This window comes from Nicotiana attenuata, unplaced genomic scaffold (assembly GCF_001879085.1).
Source record: "Nicotiana attenuata strain UT unplaced genomic scaffold, NIATTr2, whole genome shotgun sequence".
In the NCBI taxonomy this organism is placed as follows: Eukaryota; Viridiplantae; Streptophyta; class Magnoliopsida; order Solanales; family Solanaceae; genus Nicotiana; species Nicotiana attenuata.
This window is the reverse complement of record NW_017671750.1, coordinates 208733-225075: the sequence shown is the minus strand read 5'-3', so window position 1 is coordinate 225075 and position 16343 is coordinate 208733.

The window sequence follows — 16343 nt, the reverse complement described above, 5'->3', positions numbered from 1 at the left end:
AGAGAGAGATGTTCAATCTGGTATATGCGAGGCTGCAATAGAATAAAAACCCTCCACGAACCGACGATAGTAGCCTGCCAACCCAGCACTCCGAATCCTGTAGCTGATGCTGGTCTAGGCCAGTTCTTGACTGCTCATTTTTTGGGTCCCTGAATACCCTCTGCTGATACGACATGAACCAAATGCAACTGAACTTCAACCAAGAATTCACACTTTGAGAACTTAGCATATAACCGACTATCTCAGTGTCGGAAGAAACTCTAAGGTGGCTTCTCGTTGCTCCTTGCTGCGGGAATATTCATATATCATCAATGAAGACTACACGACGTCCAAATAAGGCTGAACACTCCGGTTTATCAAGTCCAATAAAGTTGTGGGAGTTTGTTTCACACCGAATGACATAACCAAGAACTCATAATGCCGTTACCGGTGCGGAAGCTGTCTTAAGGGACATCGGATGGCCCTAATATCCTAACTGATGGTAGCCAGATCGCAAGTCAATTTTGGAAAATACTTGGCACCAAAGCCGGTCGAACAGTAATCATAATCTCGGTATGGATACTTATTGTTAGGTCGACCGTAACTTGGTTGATTAGGGAGATTCACAATACAATATTCACATGAACGCATCCTATCTCTCTTAACAACTAACACGGCGGCACCAAAGGGTGAACATTGGGTCTAATGAAACTTCTCTAAGCAAATCCTGCAAACCTGTTCTTTAACTCTCTTCACTCCGCACGCACGGACCATGATCGCCATCACGCGAAGCATAATGAGCGTGGACCCGACCAAATCACCATGAATAGCAGACATGCTATCCCCCGGATCCATGCACGCCACGTCATCATTACCCGAGCAACGTGGATAAAGCGGAAGTCCTAAAAAACATTAGGAACATTCCACAAACTAATCGCGGCACAGAATCTCCAATAGCAGGGAACACTCAGCATACGAATCCACGAACCATCAGAGCAAACCCCCCCCCTCTCACGACCATCACGAACCCGCCAGGCCTAAGTCACACTATAAAAACCACTCGCGGGTAGAATCGTACCCAGCGAGTCCCTCATCCCATGTTAAACGAAGGGCATAACCGCTACAAGCCTACCACGTCATAGTCTTGACGCAGTACCAGTCCCGCCAAGCATAGCGTGGTAAGCGCCGTGATAACTAGTCCATCCCGCAATATAATATACAAAGTCAACCATGTTAAAAGCACAATCTAAGGCAAACACGAGTCTCAGACTCCCAATCATACAACACAAGAACGATGACTCGTCGACGCAATAGAGGTCACCCACCGGTATTGACACATAACAGGAACACTCATGCTACTGGGCATGACCAGTAGCGGGGCAAAATATATGAATCAACATCGAATACGTAGGACGGCCGGTCAAATAACACTTGAAGTGCTCTATCACAAACCAGGAACCGTACTGTTAGTAACTGCATACTGAAGCCTCAGCCTCGGGCTGGCCTGAAGAGCATAACATGGTATGGGCCCACACTTCTGATCTACCTTCTTGAGGACGGTCTGTAGTGGATGGCCTCCACTCTAGCGGCCGTTGAGCTCAGCCTCTAGTACCTCTAACTCCACCTCTAGCATCTCACCCCACCTCTAGCTGGCTGGGGCGGGCTGTGGAGGCACTGTGGTGCCTGAACCAGGGCGATTGGTAACCTGGATGCTGAAAGCTTACTCGGAGTGCTCGAGGGCGAAGAACTAGCAATGTGACCTTTGTCACACAAGTGTAAAACATGGGCTAACGGCTGCTGAGTTCTGCTTGACACCGGTCCGACCTGAAATGACCACTCGGAAACTCTGAAGCGGCGTGCATCTGATAGGCAGCTGGCGGTGCACACTGTGGGGCCTGCTGATCAGAATGTGCAAATGTGACACCACGGCCACCTGAGGCAACGTGAGAAACCTGAAGTGCTGAACAAAAGGGCCTAGGGGATGACCCTACATACGAATCTCTGCTCCACGACGAGGCACACTGAATCTGTCCTGCTGACGGGGTTCTTTGTCTGCCTACTGACCACCCCTGTGATAATACCATCCAACCTACCGGGCCACATTGGCCCTCTGGAAAGGATATCTCACATCCCAGTCCCAAGCCTCCCCTGGCCAATCTGGAGACGAATCGGCTGGATGAGTCCGTCAATTAAATCGTCTCACTCTCTCTTCCTCTCAGTGGGAAGTTAATAAGGGCGTGGCGATCTAAGTCAATGAACCGCGGTCTCGTACTGGGTGACTGTCAATGGATCCCTGCTGAAGACGCTCGAGACTGCCTCCGATGAGGCTCCGCAGAGTGTATTAATAGGGAGAACATTCTCCAGGAATTAGCGTGCATAAACGCTGGCCCCAGGTAAGGCTGGCGACCTGCTGGTCAGCTAAGCAGCAATAATCCCTCCACCAAGCTTTGGGGATCAGACAAGCCGAAATGTAGCAAAATCAACCCCATTGGTCTCACACTACCCATGTTCCGAAGAAACCTCGTGCAGCTGTCCAGATAATCTGGGAATCCTCGGTAAATGCAGCGCTGAAGGTAGTGTGGAAGAGCTTGGTGAACCTGTCCACTCCAAAAAGTCGGTAGACTAGCTGCTCTATCAGGGTCTTGGGCTAACCAGAGGCCGGCTGAGCTGCTCCAACTGCTGAGCTGCTCCAACTGGCTGAACTGCTGGAGTCTAGTCTGGGGAGCTACCTGCTCCAGAGTGCGAGTAGCAGGAGTCTGGCTCGTCCTCTCCAGCCTGAGAGACGACTAGTGCTACAGGAAGTAAACCTGCTCTGGTGACTCTCCATAAGGCCCAATACAGACGGACCAGAGTATCCTGAAGAACGTGCGGTGGAAATAAACCCTTTAGGACCTGAGCGCTGGCCCACCGGAACTGCTGGGCGCTGAACCTCGTCATCAAAATCGACACTGAGGCCGCTGCGGGTGCTGCTCGCCCTGGGCTGCTCTGCCCCTGCCCTCGGCCGTCGCGCCCGCCGCCCGTCTGGGAGTGCTGGGCTCGGACTGCTGATCGGTAGATGAGGAAGCGGCGTGTTCTCGCCATCTGCGAAAGAACAGAGTAGAAATTTCAATTAGCATTGAGAAACCAACCGCAAGACAAGAAAGAACAATGTGAAACTTTTCCTAACTCTGTAGCCTCTGGGGGATAAATACAGACGTCTCCGTACCGATCCTCAGACTCTACTAAGCTTGTCGTGAATTGTGAGACCTATGTAAACCTAGAGTCTGATACCAACTTGTCACGACAAAATCAAAGATTTTCATGGGTGAAATTGGGTGTTTTGGGTAGAACCTAGGTTTTTCAAAATTGGGGATTTGGACCTCAAATTAAGGTCCGATTTCAAAATAAATTACATATTTGGGTTCGTGGAGGAATGGGTAATCGGATTTTGGTTCGAACCTCGGGTTTTGACCACGTGGGCCCGGAGGCGATTTTTGACTTTTTGGGTAAAACTTTGGAAAACTCATTTTCATGCATTGGGGTTGATTTATTTAGCGTTTATTGATGTAATTAAGTAATTTATGATTAGACACGAGCGAATTGGCGGTGGAATCAAGGGGTAAAGCTATAATTGAGACTTGAGTTGTGTTCAAGGCATCGAGGTAAGTGTTTGGTCTAACCTTAGCTTGAGGGACTAGGAGTTGAGTCCTATTTGCTATGTGGTATGAGTCGTGTACGACGTATAGGCATGGTGACGAGTATCTATACGTTGGTGTCTAGCATGACCGTGAGTCCTTATATTGTGAAAATCTTGATTTCATTGTATTCTTCATGCTTATGATTTCTAGTTGTTGTAAAAAGTTTGTGGAAGGAATTGAGACCTTTGAACATCATGGAGCATTGACTCGAGTTATATTATGAATTGTGAAAGTATATGAGATGATTGAACCCTTTGGAGCATTGGCTCAAGTGGTAAAGTGAGTTATGAAATAAAAGTGAAAGCAAAAGAGAAAGAGTTATTAAATTGTTCCCTTGCCGAGATATTGTTGCTTGGTGGATTATCTCTCTTGCCGGGATGTTGAGATTGTTAATGTTGTACCCTTGCCGGGATTTAATTGGTTAATTGTGTTCCTTTGCCGGGATTTCTATTATTATTTTGTTTATTCCCTTGCCCCTTGTTTGTGATTGTTGTTTGGGTGAGGAAGAGTGTTAAAGCACGAAGGGTGATGTCGTGCATTGTTTGTTATTGTGAGGAAAGAGTGTAAAGCACGAAGGGTGATGCCGTGCCGCACGATGTACCATTCCGTGCCGATTCTATTAATTATATGTGAGGAAAGAGAGTAAAAGCATGAAGGGTGATGCCGTGCACATTTTATCATATAATTGCTTTGGTGAGGAAAGAGAGTAAAAGCACGAAGGGTGATGCCGTGCACGTTTTTATTATATCATTGCTTTGGTGAGGAAAGAGAGTAAAAGCACGAAGGGTGATGCCGTGCACGTTTTTATTATATCATTGCTTGGTGAGGACGAGAGTAAAAGCACGAAGGGTGATGCCGTGCATTTATTGATTTCTAACTCTTTATTGATTTATGAGTTATATTGCTTATTTCGTTACTTGATGACTGTCACGACCCGGATTTCCCGCCCTCGGGAGTCGTGATGGCGCCTACTGATGGGATCTAGGCAAGCCAACCCTTAACTACCTTTTGCATTAACCAATTTACTACCTTTAACAATTATCAGTAATATCATGAAAACAGCGGAATAAAGTAAATAAGCGGAAGTCTTAGATTAAAGAAACTGAACAACAATGCGGAAACTCAACATAAATCTCTACCCAAGAACTGGTGTCACTTACTCACGAACTACTAAGAGTGCTAAATACAACAGTTTGAAAGAAAATATAACTGTTTGTCTCGAAATACATGAGATAACAGACTGAAATAAAAGATAGAAGACACGTCGGGCTTGCGGACGCCTGCAAGGCTACCTCGGTGTCTCGTGGACTGAAGGTCGGCCCCCTGACTACTGCTGCGCACCGTAAGCTGCTCCGACACCTGGATCTGTGCAAAAGAGCACAAAGTGTAGCATCAACACAACCGACCCCATGTGCTGGTAAGTGTCTGGCCTAACCCCGACGAGCTAGTGACGAGGCTAGTACCAGATTCTAGACAAACCAGTGCAGTTATATAATATATTGCAGAAAAATAAACAAGTAATGAGCAGTTATAAGGGGAAGGGGTACATGCCTCAGGAAAAAAAATAGATCAACTTAGCAGAAACTGAATTAAATACGAAGGAACAGTACAATGTCCAAAACAATATGATAGCACTACTGTTGCGGCGCGCAACCCGACCCGTTCGTATAAATATAACTGTTGCAGCGTGCAAGCCGATCCACTAATTATAATATACACCTATTGCGGCGCGCAATCCGACCCAATGCAATATATGTTGCGGCGTGCAACCCTACCCAATACAATATATGTTGCGGCGTGCAACCCGATCCAATATAACGTATGTTGTGGCGCGCAACCTGTTCCAAATATACATAGCTTACAGAAATCATAACCACAAACCTCGGTAGAGGATCAATCATAAAATACTCTATCCCGGCAAGGGAACTTAACAGTACAAGTATACTCATCCCGGCAAGGGAGATCCAGCTATAACCAATCTCAATTCGGATTTTCGAATTTCTATTATCACCATTTCTAACTCATAGTTAACTTCCACAAAGAAAATAAGCTAAACCTTGCTTAACAACACAAGCCCACTTACTATTTCATCCATAGTATTATTCAAGAACACAACAAATGTCAATTTAGGACTCACGGTCATGCTCGACACCAACGTATAGATACTCGTCACCATGCCTATAAGTCGTACTCCACAAGCACACATAACAAATATGACTCAACTCCTAATCCCTCAAGCCAAGGTTAGACCGAACACTTACCTCAATGCTTTGAATTCAACTCAAGTCTCAATTATGGCTTTACCCCTCGATTCCACCACCAATCCGCTCGAATCTAGTCACAAATTACTTAATTACATTAATAAACACTAAATGAATCAATTTGAATGCATAAAAATGAATTTTCCAAAATTTTTCCCAAAAATCCCAAAATCGCCCCCGGGCCCACGTGGTCAAAACCCGAGGTTCGAACCAAAACCCGGCTACCCATTCCCCCACGAACCCAAATATATAATTTGTTTTGAAATCGGACCTCAAATTGAGGTCCAAATCCCCAATTTTAAAAAAACCTAGGTTCTACCCAAAACCCCCCAATTTCACCCATGAAAATCTTTGATTTCAAGTTGAAAACATGTTAAATGATGTTAATGATTGAAAGAAACGAGTAAAAATCAACTTACAAATGATTTGGAAGAAGGTTGGTTCTTGAAAAATCGCCCAAAGGAGTTGTGTTTTGAAAATGGGGTAAAAAATATCTTAAAATCGANTGCAAATCGAGGCAACCCCAAATGAGGTTTTCAAGACCTCAAAAGCACGGAATGAATTAGAAAACAGGTGATGACCCTTTGGGTCGTCACATTCTCCACCTCTAAAACAACCGTTCGTCCTCGAACGGACAGAAGAAAGAAGTACCTGAATCGGGGAAAAGACGAGGATAACGGCTCCGCATATCGGACTCGGACTCCCAGGCCGATGCCTCAGGAGGCTGACCTCTCCACTGAACACGAACATAAGGAAAACTCTTGGATCTCAACAGACGAACCTGCCGGTCCAGAATAGCTACCGACTCCTCCTCATAAGACAAGTCCTTGTCCAACTGGACAGTACTGAAGTCTAACACGTGGGCTGAATCGCCGTGATACCTCCGAAGCATGGATACATGAAAAACTGGATGTACGACTGATAAGCTAGGCGGCAATGCAAGTCTATAAGCCACCTCTCCCACTCGATCAAGAATCTCAAACGGACCAATGAACCTTGGGCTAAGCTTGCCCTTCTTTCCCAAATCTCATCACGCCCTTCATAGGCGACACTCGGAGCAATACCCGCTCACCAACCATAAATGCCACATCTCAAACCTTGCGGTCTGCATAACTCTTTTGCCTAGACTGAGCTGAACGAAGCCTATCCTGAATGATCCTGACCTTGTCCAAGGCCTCCTGAACCAAATCTGTACCCAACAACCGAGCCTCTCCCGGCTTAAACCATCCAACCGAAGACCGACACCGCCTACCATATAAAGCCTCATAAGGAGCCATCTGAATGCTCGACTGGTAGCTGTTGTTGTAGGCAAACTCTGCTAAAGGCAAGAACTGATCCCACGAACCTCCAAAGTCGATAACACAAGCTCAAAGCATATCCTCTACAATCTGAATAGTCCGCTCGGACTGACCGTCCGTCTGGGGATGAAATACTATGCTCAAATCTACCCGTGTACCCAACTCTCGCCGCACCGCTCTCCAGAAGCGCGAGGTAAACTGTGTACCCCGATCTGAAATGATAGACACGAGCACACCATGAAGGCGGACAATCTTCTGAATATAGATCTCAGTGAACCTCTCAGAAGAATAGGAGACTGCCACAGGAATGAAATGTGCTGACTTGGTCAGCCTATCAACAATAACCCATATTGCATCGAACTTCTTCCGAGTCAGCGGAAATCCAATAACAAAATCCATAGAGATCCGCTCCCACTTCCACTCGGGAAGCTCAATCCTCTAAAATAAACCACCAGGCCTCTGATGCTCGCACTTAACCTGCTAATAATTCAAACAACGAGCCACGTATGCTACGATATCCTACTTCATTATACGCCACCAGTAATGCTGCCGCAAATCTTGATACATCTTCGCGGCGCCCGGATGAATAGAGTACTGAGAGCTATGGGCCTCCTCCAAAATCAACTCTCGGAGCCCATCTACATTGGGCACACATACTCGACCCTGCAATCTCAAAACTCCATCGTCCTCTAAGGTAACATGCCTGGCACCTCCACGCTGCACCGTGTCTCTAAGGACACACAAATGGGGATCATCATACTGCCGATCACGGATACGCTCCAATAATGAAGAACGAGCGACCGTGCAAGCTAACACACGACTGGGCTCAGAAACATCCAGTCTCACAAACTGATTGGCTAACGCCTGAACATCCAAAGCAAGCGGCCTCTCACGGACCGGAATATAAGCAAGACTGCCCATACTGGCTGACTTCCTACTCAATGCATCGGCCACCACATTGGCCTTCCCCGGATGATATATAATGGTGATGTCATAATCCTTCAACAACTCCAACCACCTCCTCTGCCTCAAATTCAACTCCTTTTGCTTGAACAAGTACTGAAGACTCTTGTGATCTGTGAACACCTCACATGCCACGCCATACAGATAATGCCTCCAAATCTTCAATGCGTGAACTATGGCTTCCAACTCCAAATCATGAACCGGATAGTTATTCTCATGAATCTTCAACTGCCTCGAAGCATAGGCAATGACCTTGCCATCCTGCATCAACACTGCTCCAAGCCCAACACGGGAAGCATCACAATAGACTGAATAGGGCCCTGAACCTGTGGGAAAAACCAACACCGGTGCCGTAGTCAAAGCTGTCTTGAGCTTCTGAAAGCTCGCCTCACACTCCTCCGACCATCTGAACTGGGCACCCTTCTGGGTCAATCTGGTCATCGGGGCTGCAATAGATGAAAACCCCTCCACGAACCGTCGATAGTAGCTTGCCAACCCCAAGAAACTACGAATCTCTGTAGCTGATGCTGGTCTAGGCCAGTTCTTGACTGCCTCAATCTTCTTTGGGTCCACCTGAATACCCTCTGTTGATACAACATGACCTAGAAATGCAACTGAACCCAACCAGAATTCACACTTCGAGAACTTAGCATATAACCGACTATCCCTCAGAGTCTGAAGAACCACTCTAAGGTGCTGCTCGTGCTCCTCCTGGCTGCGGGAGTATATCAATATATCATCAATGAAAACTATCACGAATGACTCCAAATAAGGCCTGAAGGCTGTCAATCCGAATGACATAACCAAGAACTCATAATGCCCGTACCGAGTGCGGAAAGCGAGGCTTAGGGACATCGGATGCCCTAATCCTCAAACGATGGTAGCCAGATCGCAAGTCAATCTTGGAGAATACCCTGGCACCCTGAAGCTGGTCGAACAAATCATCAATCCTCAGCAGTGGATACTTATTCTTGATCGCTACCTTGTTCAATTGCCGGTAATCAATACACATCCTCATTGACCTATCCTTCTTCTTGACAAATAACATCGGCGCACCCCAAGGAGAGACACTGGGCCTAATGAAACTCTTCTCGAGCAAATCCTGCAACTGTTCCTTTAACTCCTTCAACTCCAGCGGGGCCATACGATATGGAGGGATAGAAATGGGCTGAGTGCCCGAAACCAGATCAAAGCAGAAATCAATATCCCTGTTGGGTGGCATACCCGGCAGGTCTGAAGGGAAAACATCAGGGAACTCACAAACAACGTGCACAGAATCGATAGAGGGAACCTCAGCACTGGAATCCCGAACATAGGCTAAATAGGCCAAACACCCCTTCTCGACCATACGCCAAGCCTTCACATACGATATAACACTGCGGGCAGAATGACCGGGAGTCCCTCTCCACTCTAAACGAGGCATACCCGGTAAAGCTAAGGTCACAGTCTTGGCATGGCAGTCCAAGATAGCGTGATAGGGTGATAACCAGTCCATCCCCAATATAATATCAAAGTCGACCATATCTAAAAGCAACAGATCTACACGAGTCTCCAAACCCCCAATCACCACAACACAAGAACGATGGACTCGATCAACCACAATGGAGTCACCCACCGGTGTAGACACATAAACAGGAATACCCAATGCACCACTAGGCATGATCAAATACGGAGCAAAATAGGATGACACATACGAATACGTAGACCCCGGATCAAACAACACTGAAGCATCTCTATCACAAACCAGAACAGTACCTGTAATAACCGCATCTGAAGCCTCTGCCTCGGGCCTGGCCTGAAGAGCATAACATCGGGGCTGGGCCCCACCACTCTGATCTACCTCTCTGGGACGGCCTGCTGCTGGCTAGCCTCCACCTTTGGCGGTCTGAGCTCCACCCCTAAGACCTCTACCTCCACCTCTTGTACCTCTACCCCCGCCTCTAGCTGGCTGGGCGGCCTGTGGAATATCTGGTGCCTGAATCATAGGACGGGGACCCTGCTGCTGCGACTGAGTACCCCTCAACCTCGGACAAGCCCTCCTGATGTGACCGTACTCACCACACTCATAACATCCACTCGAATGGTGCGGCTGAGGAAAGTGAAGCTGACCCTGGTGGCCTGAATGACCACCCCGGAAGCTCTGGAGCGGCGGTGCACTGATAGGAGCTGATGGTGCACTGTAGGACTGCTGGTCAGAATACTGCCCGTGAAAACCACGGTCACCTGATGCACCATGGGAAACTTGGAGCGCTGACTGTAAGGGCCTAGGAGGATGACCCCTATCATACGAATCTCTACCTCCAGATGAGGCACCACTGAATCGGCTTGACTGACGGGGTGTCTTGTCTGCCCTATGACCACCCCCCTGTGACAATACCATCTCAATCCTCCGGGCCACATTGGCCGCCTCCTGAAAGGATATCTCGCTCCCAGCCTCTCTAGACATCTGGAGACGAATAGGCTGAATGAGTCCATCAATAAACCATCTCACTCTCTCCCTCTCAGTGGGAAGTATAACAAGAGCATAGCGAGCCAAATCAATAAACCTGGTCTCGTACTGGGTGACTGACATGGATCCTTGCTGGCGATGCTCGAACTGCCTCCGATAGGCCTCTCTCTGTGTACTAGGGAGAAACTTCTCCAGAAATAGATGTGCGAACTGCTCGCAGGTCAAGGCTGGAGATCCTGCCGGTCTAGCTAAACAATAATCCCTCCACCAGTCTTGGCGGATCCAGACAACCGGAATGTAGCGAAGTCAACCCCACTGGTCTCAACAATACCCATGTTCCGAAGAACCTCGTGGTAGTTGTCCAAATAATCCTGAGGATCCTCGGTAGATGCACCGCTGAATGTAGTAGTGAAGAGCTTGGTGAACCAATCCAACCTCCATAAAGCATCGGCAGACATAGCTGCCCCATCACCGGCCTGGGCTACCACACCCGGCTGAGCTGCTCCAACTGGCTGAACTGCTAGAGTCTGAATCGGGGGAACTCCCTGCTCTGGAGTACGAGTAGCAGGAGTCTGGGCCCCTCCTCCTGCCTGAGAGATGGCTGGTGCTACAGGAAGCAAGCCTACTCGGGTAACACTCTCCATGAGACCCACCAATCGGACCAGAGCGTCCTGAAGAACCGGGGTAGCAATAAACCCCTCTGGGACCTGAGCTGGGACCACCGGAACTGCTGGGGCTGGGGACAGAACCTCCTCGTCAACGTCAACCTGAGGCCCCGCCACTGCTGCTGCTGCTCAGGGCTGAGCTCTACCCCTACCTCGGCCTTTAGCACGGCCTCGGCCTCTGCCCCTAGCGGGAGCTGCCTGGGGCTCGGACTGCTGATCGAAAGATGAGGAAGCGCGTGTTCTTGCCATCTGCGAAAGAACAGAGTAGAAATTCAATTAGCGTTGAGAAACCAAATCGCACGACAAGAAAGAACAAATGTGAAACTTTTCCTAACTCGGTAGCCTCTGGAGGATAAATACAGACATCTCCGTACCGATCCCTCAGACTCTACTAAGCTTGTTCGTGAGTTGTGAGACCTATGTAACCTAGAGCTCTGATACCAACTTCTCATGACCCGGATTTCCCACCCTTGGGAGTCGTGATGGCGCCTACTGATGGGAGCTAGGCAAGTCAACCCTTAACTACCTTTAGCATTAACCAATTTACTACCTTTAACAATTATCAGTAATATCATGAAAACAACGGAATAAAGTAAATAAGCGAAAGTCTTAGATTAAAGAAACTGAAAAACAATGCGGAAACTCAACATAAATCTCTACCCAAGAACTGGTGTCACTTACTCACGAACTACTAAGAGTGCTAAATACAACCGTTTGAAAGAAAATATAACTGTTTGTCTCGAAATACATGAGATAACAGACTGAAATAAAAGATAGAAGAGACGCCGGGCCTGCGGATGCCTGCAAGCCTACCTCGGTGTCTCGTAGACTGAAGGTCAGCCCCCTGACTACTGCTGCGCACCGTAAGCTGCTCCGACACCTGGATCTGTGCAAAAGAGCACAGAGTGTAGCATCAGCACAACCGACCCTATGTGCTGGTAAGTGTCTGGCCTAACCCCGGCGAGGTAGTGACGAGGCTAGTACCAGACCCCAGACAAACCTTTGCAGTTATATAATATATTGCAGAAAAATAAACAAGTAATGAGCAGTTATAAGGGGAGGGGGTACATGCCTCAGGAAAAAAAACAATTCAACTTAGTAGAAACTGAATTAAATTCGAAGGAACAGTACAATGTCCAAAACAATATGATAGCACTACTGTTGCGGCGCGCAACCTGACCCGTTCGTATAAATATAACTGTTGCGGCGTGCAACCCGATCAACTAATTATAATATACACCTGTTGTGGCGCGCAACCCGACCCAATACAATATATGTTGCGGCGTGCAACCCGACCCAATACAATATATGTTGCGACGTGCAACCCGATCCAATATAACGTATGTTGCGGCGCAACCCATTCCAAATATACATAGCTTACAGAAATCATAACCACAAACCTCGGTGGAGGATCAATCATAAAATACTCTATCCAGGCAAGGGAACTTAACAGTACAAGTATACTCATCCCGGCAAGGGAGATCCAGCTATAACCAATCTCAATTCGGATTTTAGCATTTCTATTCTCACCATTTCTAACTCATAGTTAACTTCCACAGAGAAAATAAGCTAAACCTTGCTTAACAACACAAGTCCACTTACTATTTCATCCATAGTATTATTGAAGAACACAATAAAATGTCAATTTAGGACTCACGGTCATGCTCGACACCGACGTATAGATACTCGTCACCATGCCTATACGTCGTACTCCACAAGAAACACATAACAAATATGACTCAACTCCTAATCGCTCAAGCTAAGGTTAGACCGAACACTTACCTCAATGCTTTGAATTCAACTCAAGTCTCAATTATTGCTTTACCCCTCAATTCCACCACCAATCCGCTCGAATCTAGTCACAAATTACTTAATTACATTAATAAACACTAAATGAATCAATTTGAATGCATAAAAATGAATTTTCCAAAGTTTTTCCCAAAAATCCCAAAATCGCCCCGGGGCCCACGTGGTAAAAACCCGAGGTTCGAACCAAAACCCGGCTACCCATTCCCCCACGAACCCAAATATATGATTTGTTTTGAAATCGGACCTCAAATTGAGGTCCAAATCCCCAATTTTAGAAAAACCTAGGTTCTACCCAAACCCCCAATTACTCCCATGAAAATCTTTGATTTCAAGTTGAAAACATGTTAAATCATGTTAATGATTGAAAGAAACGAGTGAAAATCAACTTTCAAATGATTTGGAAGAAGGTTGGTTCATGAAAAATCGCCCAAAGGAGTTGTGTTTTGAAAATGGGGTGAAAAATATCTTAAAATCGACTAAGTTTGAAAAATGCAGGTTGCAGATGTGGGAAATGCGAACTGGGGTTCGCAAATTGCGAACCCCGACCTGTTATGGGAAATGCGAGAAAATGTTCGCATTTGCGAACACTGTCCAAAACTCCGGACTTCGCATTTGCGAGCCAAAGGTCGCATTTGCGACCAGCTTAGCTTCGCATTTGCGGCCAAATGGTCGCATTTGCGATCCACTGCAGACTCACTCTTCCTCGCATTTGCGATGCCAGGCTCGCATTTGCGACATCGCATTTGCAACATCGCATTTGCGAGACCTGCTTCGCAAATGCGAAAATACCAGAACTGAAATGCCAGATTTTTCACAAAGGTTAAAAAATGCACTCACGGCCTATCCAAAATTCACCCGAGCCCTCGGGGCTCCAAACCAAACACACACACAACCTTAAAAATATCCTACGGACTTATTCGTGCGATCAAATCGCTAATATAACATCATAAACATCAAATTAAGCCTCAAAATCCATGATTTCTTCCAATTTTCATAAAACATCAAACTTTCCATTTTAAGTCCGAAACACGTCAAACGACGTCCGTTTTCAACCAAACTTTACAGGAAGTGCTTAAACCATATATAAGACCTGTACCGGGCGCCAGAACCAAAATACCGGCCTGATACCATCACCTTCTAATCAAATTTCATTTCCAATTTCCTTAATTATTTTCAGAAAACAATTTTACTCAAAAATTTATTTCTCGGGCTTGGGACCTCGGAATTCGATTCCGGGCATACGCCCAAGTCCCATATATTCCTACGGACCCTCCGGGACAGTCAAATCACGGGTCCGGGTCCGTTTACCCAAAATGTTGACTGAAGTCAAATTTATTCATTCTAATATCAAAATTTAGCATATTTCACAGAATTTCATATTTAAGCTTTCCGGCTATGCGCCCGGACTGCGCACGCAAAACTAGGCGACTATAGATGAGGTTTTCAAGGCCTCAGAAGCACAGAATGAATAAGAAAATAAGTGATGACCCTTTGGGTCGTCACAATGTCTTTTATTCGGAATTGTTATCTTTCCCCACGGCATGCTCCCCCTCCCATATTGGTTGGTTATCTCTGTATCTCTTTTCCGCTGTATATATATAACTGCACAGGTTTATGTGGTAGTCTGGTCTAGCCTCGTCACTACTTAGCCGAGGTTAGGCTAGGCACTTACTTGCACATGGGGTCGGTTGTGCTGATACTACACTCTGCACTGTGTGCAGATCCCGGAGTAGCATTTGGTCATCAGCAGTAGATCGGGGGCTATCCTTCAGTCCGAGACTCCGAGGTAGTCCTGCTGGCGTCCGCAGGCCCGGTGTCTCTTCTATCAGTTTTTATGTTCTGTTGTCATTTGTACTCGAGACAGACTATGTTCTTTTCTTTCAAACTCTTATTTGTAGTAATCCTAGACAGTCCGTGGATGTTGTGACACCAGGTTCTGGTTAGAGGCATGTGTTGGTCTTCAGGATACTTTGGTTTTATATTTTATTTAAGACTTCCACTAAATTTCTTATTCCGTTGTTATTTGATTGTTTATTTCCGATTAATTTAATTGGTTAAAAAGGAATTAAAAACAAAAAGAGTTAATGATTTCTAAGATCGTGGCTTGCCTAGCTTCTACGAGTAGGCGTCATCACGACTCCCGAGGGTGGGAAATCCGGGTCGTGACAGGTATCGGCGAGTAGAAGAGTTATAGGAAGAAAATCCTAAAAAATTAGGAAGTGGAGATTTCTTCTAACCCTCACCTTTATCTCTCCCTCCACTAATCCTAAAATATCAGCCGGATATAGTGCTAAACCCAACTTATGGAAAAGATAGTAAAAAGAAACTTTAACTTGTGAAAATAATACTAAAATAAAACTTTATTTTAGAACGTATATGCTTCATATCCTAATTTTGGATGACTTTTTTTTGGAATAAGTTATATGAAATATTTTACTAGAATAATAAAGAAAGATTTCAAAAATAGATTTAACTATCTTGACATAAAATAATATATTAAACAAAGGGTGTTCATGAGAAATTTGATTTTGTTTTTTTTAATTTTAAGAATAGATAAAATTTAATTGTTTGATTTTAAGAAAAACTTAATTGAGAAAAGTTGAACCAAACTGATTATATAAATACCTGTTTAGAAATTATAATTATACAATTTAATAAGTCCTTCTTACTTTTAAATTTCGTATCCAATCAAACATCGTCACATTTCTATTTTAAAAGGATTTTTTGGGACTTGCCACAGGGCAGGACACTATCAAAATGCCCTGACACTTACACGCAGGGCATAGTTTCATGAGGCTTATGTCCCAAGCGCCCGATAGTGCGCGTTGAACACGCCTAACGCCTAAGGCTCGGGACTTTCCCCACAGTTAGAGCTGTCAAAGCAGGCTCCCAGCCCAACTCAGACCAAGTCTCGTGGGCTTTTAAATTTGGTGGGCTAGGGCGCGCCGGCCCTCCATCTATATGGGCCTTAAAATGGCAGCCCAACCCAACCCTAAGAGGGTCGCGGGCTAGGGCGGGGCGGCCCCTTCAATTTTTTTAGAAAAAAATATTCCTCCAAATCTTTAGATATTTTTTTATGATATAATCTCTTGATCATCTGAATGACTTCTGTTTATTTAGAGTGTACAAGACTCTTGATATTTGACAAGTAATCTCGGAATTGAAATTTAAATCTCTATATCTCTAGCTCTTTTTTTTTAATGTTACATGAATATTTTTTAGTACTTTTCTTTCACTTTCCT